The sequence below is a fragment of the Phalacrocorax aristotelis genome, chromosome 2 (assembly GCF_949628215.1).
Source record: "Phalacrocorax aristotelis chromosome 2, bGulAri2.1, whole genome shotgun sequence".
Taxonomy (NCBI): Eukaryota; Metazoa; Chordata; class Aves; order Suliformes; family Phalacrocoracidae; genus Phalacrocorax; species Phalacrocorax aristotelis.
In genome coordinates, this window is record NC_134277.1 from 126,888,130 (window position 1) to 126,894,462 (window position 6,333).

Consider the following 6,333-nt stretch of genomic DNA (forward strand, 5'->3'; position numbering starts at 1 on the left):
ACTGTCACCGAAATCGGGAATAAACCTCGTAACACCAATGTAGTGTTAAAAGGCAGGCATTCTTTATTCACAGTGCCGGATGCACGGGGGATCGCTCCTCCTAACGTGCATACCTTACACACCCTTCCCATGTGATTTATATAGACCAAAAATATACATATTCATCTTATCTATACATATTCAGTATTATTCTCTTTGGTGATTGGTACAACTTGCTTACTTCACATGTAAATTATTGCGCAGGCTCAGCTGTCCTTCCCCATTGTTCTCTTTTGAGTAGGTGGTATTACTTGGGTCGGTGGCCCGTGAGTCGGTGGTCGCGATCTCCCCCTGTCAGAATTACCTTTTACCTACGTGGCTCTTAATCTTGGCAGTCCTGGCCAGTTTTCTCAGTCCACTACACGAAACCACATTTTGTCATCCTTTTCTGACAGAAGCACATTGTCTATTGTTTCGTTCACATTAATGATTACCTAGGGACTAAAATACAGGTCAAAGAATACACTGATTGGTATACTCCATGTCCCCAGACTTAACGTCCAGTTGGATAGGGCTGTTCAAGGAGTATAGCAACATCCATGGTTGGTTAATTCAATTACTCTGGTTACACAGTGAGCTGCTGAACAGAGAAATAATCTACTCTAGTGCAGATTGTCATGGTTTTGGTTGCTTTCCTTGCTTCCCTACAAGGTTTAAACATCTGTTACCAAATATCTTAGTATGAAACAGAACAGGAAGGCTAGACTGCAAAGGCCAAAGTAAAATCCCAAAGAATGAAACCAGCAGGACAGGGAGAGGAAAAGGTCTGGCAGTAATATCACCATTCTTATGTGTGAGGACTTTGATTCTGCCTATGCTTTCCAGCTGTGTTTCTCATCTCCAGCACAGGAGTTTGCTCTCCCCTTGCCCCTGCCCTCTCCTTAATGGGAAGTTGGTGTGAATCTACTGCCATTAGTAAGTCACATTTGCCCCTCATTTTAGAAGCCATGATGCAGGCATCAGTGGAGACATCTTCAAGGGAGGAAATAAATACATAGACCCTCACCAAATGGGGAGGAGACCTACCCATGACAAAGAGAACACATCATATTTACCCAGCCACAATGTATAAACTGTGCTAAAACAAATAGAAGTATTATGAAACCTGTATACACTATTTGCTAATTATGATTATATTAAATCGATGATTAAAAGAAAGGTGTCTAGACTGCGCCTAAGGTCTAACACCACAATAACAAAGCAGTAAAGAACAGAAATGAAGGGACAACACCCATAATGTTCTTCTGGACCAGCACTATCCCACACAAGTACACTTAGATTTGGTGAGCTTAGGCCCATGTAACCTACAGCTACCAGGAGGGATTCATGAGCTGTTAAATGAGGCTATATTGTGTTCAACCCGGTCTTTTCTACCGTCTGAAAAGACTGATGGCCTCAAAAGGGTTTTCCTTCCCATGATTTTGCAGGTACAAAGAAGTTTTAACATTTGCTTTCTCTCTCTCTCACTACCCTACAGTGAAAATACCTTCTGCTGCATCTTTGCTGAACCAAGATTTATTGACACCTAGAGGAGGAAGAGAGATCCGCTCTCTTACTTTCCTTAAGCAACAGTAGGACAAGGATCTACAGTATTCTGTCACCACTCCTTCAACAAGAAGAAGGGACCTCAACCTATATTCGGTACAAGAAGCAAATATTCCTAAACTAAATATTGACAGGCTGGGTGTGCCTATAGCATTAAGATTGGGGGCATTCAGCAAATCTGCTGTCTTATTTGTACACCCTTTGCATGCCCTATGTGGATAGTCCAGGTTTTACTTTAGACTTTGATTTGCTGTGTTTCAAGCGTGTCTTTAATTAGTAACACTTCAAAAATGGTGGAAGCAATTCAACTGCCATTAGGACATTAGCTTCACTTACTAAAAAGGAAGTAAAAAACTAGTGGCATAAAACTCCACAACTCAAGTTGCATCACGTGGAACTATATAATAATGTTATATATGTTATATAGGTTAAGCATTTTAAATGGACATTTGCTCTCTGATTATTTTCAAAAAATCACACCATGGCTATTGCTTGCAAACCAGCTAGAGTGTATTTGATCCCACATCACCTACCACATCACTGTTGACTACACTTAAATGAGCTTCTTAAAGTAGTAGGAGTAGTGTAGCAAAGGCAATAATAACATAGCAAACCAGCATATAATTCAAGAGCTAGTACTTCCTATAATGCTTTTTCGTTTCTTCCTTTTTTTTGTTTTTTAAGACAAACTATTTTACTACTTCAGTAAAGCTAGACAGAACCCAAGCCATATGCTAATAGTGCAGACAGATATTTGAAAGCATCTGTAGAGCACCTATACACCTAGCATTTTCAGCCATTTTGGTATTTCCATACTTAGTATCTGTGTATGTAACATACAGACATAACTTCCTCAGGGAAGCTGCTTCAATGGTAACATGACAGTACTCCAGCGTGTGTTGCCCAGGAGCATGGTTCAGATGCTTGTAATGACTTGGCACACTGGTACATCAGAAACGTATAATCCTATATACATTTGCAGCATACTCAACATAGCCTGGAAACAAGGCTGTTGCAACTGCACATGGAAGGAAGGAATAGGAACAGGACATGTGCTTGTCCTGCCAATAGCAGCTACAAGCTTCAAGCACCCTCTCCTACTATCCTGCCACCTCTCCTCACCCTTGGGAAAGCCTTCTTGAGGAACCATATGGAGTTCCCTTGATGGAACTGATCCAGTGCTGGCAAAGGGGTCTCCTGGAATGTTTTGTTATTCCTCAAAAAACTTTCAAGGGAACTCCAGGACAAGGCTGGGCCCAAGGTTTTCCCTGCAGAAAGAGCTCCCACTCCCAGGCCAGTCATCATCCTGTCCCGACCCCTGGGCTTTCTTAGAGCATCTCTTCTTCCAACCCAAGCCATTTATCTGGAATTTCTAATGAAAGCAGTTATCTACCATCAAATGCATTAGGGAAGGCTACACTCCCTGTATCCAATTACAATTCATAAGTACAGCTCATACATATTAATAATAAATGGTGGCCTGGAGCTTCAGCTCTGTGAGATGTTTCTTGGGGGTGGTGAGAAAGCTTAGGGTCTTCCCCCCACCGTCCCTGCAAGGCTGTTTTTCCTTCATAGTTGGCTTTACTATCAGCAGGACTTTTTCTATTCAGAAACACACAGAATTGCTCCTTTTCATTCTACTGGTCACAGAAATACTAGCAAGCTCGCCTTTTCACTTTTGAATAAAAAACCAAAAGAGTAGCAGTAAACGCTTTATTTACTTTACCACAGAGCTGCTAGGAACTTTGCCAGTGGTTTCACTTTCATCTCATGACTGTGGGAGTAGATGAGGTGTTTATCATCTCTTCAGTTTAGTGGAACTTCCTGGACCTTTATTACATTCCAGAGAGAAAGCCCTCTGCAAAGTAACACCATTAAACCCACTGCATAGCGCTGAACAGACACAGGCTTTAATTTTACTTTATTATAAAGAGGATTTTCATTACACCTGTGTTTATTATAAGCAGATTTCAGTATATTTCAGATGGGAGCTACACAATGAGAACTTCAGAACTGAGCATTCCTTAAATTTGGCCTATTACAGACATAAAACTACGAAAAAGCTGTTTGAATCAAGGATGTCTTCGCAAATTTAAAGGACAATATTATATGTTTCTGGTTAAATATTTGTGAAGTTTCTGCCTCAAAATGATGGAAATCTCATAAAGCAGATTATCTTCTCTCTCTTATGATGAAAGGCTGAGAGACCTGGGTTTGTTCAGCCTGGAGAAGACTGAGAGGGGATCTTATCAGTGCTTATAAATATCTAAAGGACAGGTGTCAAGAGGATGGGGCCAGACTCTTTTCAGTGGTGCCCAACGACAGGACAAGGGGCAATGGGTACAAGGTGGAAAACAGGAAGTTCCACTTAACTATGACAAAAAACTTCTTTCCTGTGAGGGTGCCAGAGCAGTGGAACAGGCTGCCCAGGGAGGGTGTGGAGTCTCCTTCCCTGGACACATTCAAAACCCACCTGGATGCGTTCCTGTGCCCCCTGCTCTAGGTGTGCCTGCTCAAGCAGGGGGGTTGGACAAGATGATCTCCAGAGGTCCCTTCCAACCCCTGCCATTCTGTGATTCTGTGATCTTTGAGATATCTACTCTGAGATCAAGAGACCTCATTATCTATGCCATCTTAGCCTATAATTTTATGAGAAAAGCTTGCCAGAATAAAATGATATGAACACTTAACCCTGATTCACTGTCCAACCCAAGTCCAAGCTTTTGTTCCTGAACAATGACCTCGTTGGTGCCCTTCAATTTATTTTTTTAATGCCATTTAGCCTGGCCAAATCCAGCAACAAGCCATGGAAGGCGGGGCAAAACTGTGGGCAGGAAGGTGTATGTCAAAGGTCAGTTTTTTACTTTAGCAACATGTAACTCAAATTAGGGCTAAGCATCCTGCTGTGCTGGTAACACACACAAAAATGTCTAATATTTATTTTTGAGGATGGCAGATACTCATTGTTATGAGAAAAATAAGGGAAATGCTTGCACAATCTGCTGCATAATAACTGAGGAAAAGGGAGTAAGGAGAAAAAGAAATAAAAAGTAAAGCTCCTTTGCCTAAGTACTCTACAGTGATGACTGCGTATTGGCCAGCAAAACTTACTTACGTTTCAAAACAATTATAATAGAACTTTACAAAGTAATCAGAGAAGGGAAACCAAAGATACCTCAAACAGACTGACCACAAGAGGCAGCAAGAATTCAAACTTCCAATATAAATCCCTCTGGAAAGAGCAGAATCGCTACAACATGACAGCACAGAAGACAACGTACATTAAGTAAGCCTGCTTCATGTGCTCAGTGGTTGCGTCAGTCACCATGCATATACTCATCAGAATCTGGTATTAGCAACAGTTCCTTAAAAATTGGGAATTTTCCTATAGATATTTAATTTAAATGAAATGAATGGTACTGCCAACTATGTAGAGCGTGTCTTAATTTTTCATTTGCACCAAGGCTTCTGCAACTGAACTGTGGAAAGATGCCAGTTTTTAAAAGATAGATGCTTCAGGCTGTCTCCTCTTCTATTATTGAACATATTGTTACATAACTGAAATACTTATGAATCGAGAGTAATGTAAAAACAATGAGCTCGTTAGAAGAGGAAAAACAGCAACATACCTTATGCATGTTTGAAAGTTAGGATAATGTATTTGACAGCAGATATTTCGAAGAGTTTTAATAGGATCAACCTTATCCCTAATTTCTAAACAGAGGACCTTCAGAAGCAAGTGTTTTTCAGCTTCTTTTGTCTCTGCATGAACAAGGCGTGATAGCTTGAGACTATAATGCATTACTGTGGAAACCTTCGGTCTGTTACATAAATCATCTTAATACTCAGCAAGAATTGTCCAACAGTGCCATTGATATGTTCAAGTCAATGATCCTGCAAACAATTTTTTTGTGTTTCTTCATATGGTAGACAACAGCAATAAATCATATTCATTTAAAAACACACAATATACTAATTTATCAAGCAACAGCTATCAAAAATATATTACAGGGGAAGGTATAACTTTTTCTATTGTGTTAATCAATTTCTCTAATTTACATTAGGTAAAGGGCAAAGCCTCAAGCAAAACATTAATTTTCCAGTAGCAGATGAATTCTATTTTCAAGAAGGAGAATGTGCTGACAATGATGTTATTGATTTAAAACAATCACAATTTCAAAGTTAACGGAATTATGTACAAGAGTAGACTTTTTTCAAGATTCCACTCGAGAGTCTTTTTGTTAATTACATTAATTTGATGCATATACTATAGCAGTTTGCTGGGAAATGTGTTTTCAGTAAAGGTTTTTAATTGAAATACATTTTAAAGATGACAATAAGTAGAAGCACAAAATATTATGAGATCTGGGCTCCACAAACACCAATACCATAATTGAAGCATTTAAACTTCCCTTCAGAAAAAGAACCAGCTGTGCACTTTTCCTATTTAGAAAGTTTGAGTAAAATGATAAGAGAAGTTTAAGTCTCTTTTAGAATTAGTGACCAACCACCAAAGCAATTACTTAGGAATACCCTTAGGTACACATAGAGCATCCTTAGATGTCCAACCTGAAGTCTTAGCCCCTTCACCAGCACCAGCACCACCCTCCTTAGCACATCCCTAGTGGGGACCCAAGCATGGTTGTTGTTTGACACACTCTTCACTGTTCTCTCCTGAAAAGAAAGGCTTTTGGTCCCCCACAGTTTGTGACAGTCCCTAACTGTGCAACCTCCAAAGAGCAGCACTGG

At 40.0% G+C, this 6,333-nt stretch overlaps 1 protein-coding gene across 2 annotated transcripts in view; it reads right to left on the minus strand.

Moving 5' to 3' along the window:
- TOX (thymocyte selection associated high mobility group box) overlaps window positions 1–6,333 on the minus strand; it is a 230,700-nt gene that overhangs the window by 101,622 nt on the left and 122,745 nt on the right. The gene's annotated exons all lie outside the window — the stretch shown is intronic.